At 43.2% G+C, this 1187-nt stretch overlaps 1 non-coding gene across 1 annotated transcript; it reads right to left on the reverse strand.

Moving 5' to 3' along the window:
• Window positions 1-606: 606 nt before the first annotated feature.
• LOC136171252 (U6 spliceosomal RNA) lies at window positions 607-715 on the reverse strand. Its single transcript, XR_010663802.1, has one exon. It is a non-coding gene; the product is annotated as a U6 spliceosomal RNA (small nuclear RNA).
• Window positions 716-1187: the final 472 nt, after the last annotated feature.

Here is a 1187-nt window from a genome sequence, read left to right on the forward strand (position 1 = left end):
GTTGGCCATATATGCTTGGGTTTATTTCTCTGTTCTTGATTCTGTTCCATAAGTCTATTTGTCTGTTGATCATTCCTAGTTACTCCTTTTGCTTCAGTTCAGTTCAGTTCAGTCGCTCAGTCGTGTCCAACTCTTTGTGACCCCATGAATTGCAGCACGCCAGGCCTCCCTGTCCATCACCAACTCCCGGTTTATTCAAACTCATGTCCATCAAGTCGGTGATGCCATCCAGCCATCTCACCCTCTGTCGTCCCCTTCTCCTCCTGCCCCCAATCCCTCCCAGCATCAGGGTTTTCTCCAGTGAGTCAACTCTTCACATCAGGTGGCCAAAGTACTGGAGTTTCAGCTTCAGCATCAGTCCTTCCAATGAACACCCAGGACTGACTTCCTTTAGGATGGACTGGTTGGATCTCCTTGCAGTCCAAGGGACTTTCAAGAGTCTTCTCCAACACCACAGTTCAAAAGCATCAATTCTTCGGTGCTCAGCTTTCTTCACAGTCCAACTCTCACATCCATACATGACCACTGGAAAAACCATAGCCTTGACTAGACAGACCTTTGTTGGCAAAGTGATGTCTCTGCTTTTTATTTTTTATTTTATTTTATTTTTTTATGGAATGCTTCACGAATTTGCGTGTCATCCTTGTGCAGGGGCCATGCTAATCTTCTCTGTATCGTTCCAAATTTTTAGTATATGTGCTGCCGAAGCGAGCACTGTCTCTGCTTTTTAATATGCTGTCTAGGTTGGTCATAACTTTCCTTCCAAGGAGTAAGTGTCTTTTAATTTCATGGCTGCAATCACCATCTGCAGTGATTTTGGAGCCCCCAAAAATAAAGTCTGACACTGTTTCCACTGTTTCCCCATCTGTTTGCCATGACGTGATGGGACCGGATACCATGATCTTAGTTTTCTGAATGTTAAGCTTTAAGTCAACTTTTTCACTCTCCTCTTTCACTTTATCAAGACGCTTTTTATTTCTTCTTCACTTTCTGCCATAAGGGTGGTGTCATCTGCATATCTGAGCTTATTGATATTTCTCCTAGCAATCTTGATTCCAGCTTGTGCTTCTTCCAGCCCAGTGTTTCTCATGATGTACTCTGCATATAGCTGGTAAGAATTCAGAATGTGAGGGGTACTTTTGTGTATTGGGTTACGTGGAAGAGAAATAAGATGAAGCATTTTTATG

The sequence above is a fragment of the Muntiacus reevesi genome, chromosome 6 (genome assembly GCF_963930625.1).
Source record: "Muntiacus reevesi chromosome 6, mMunRee1.1, whole genome shotgun sequence".
Lineage (NCBI taxonomy): Eukaryota > Metazoa > Chordata > Mammalia > Artiodactyla > Cervidae > Muntiacus > Muntiacus reevesi.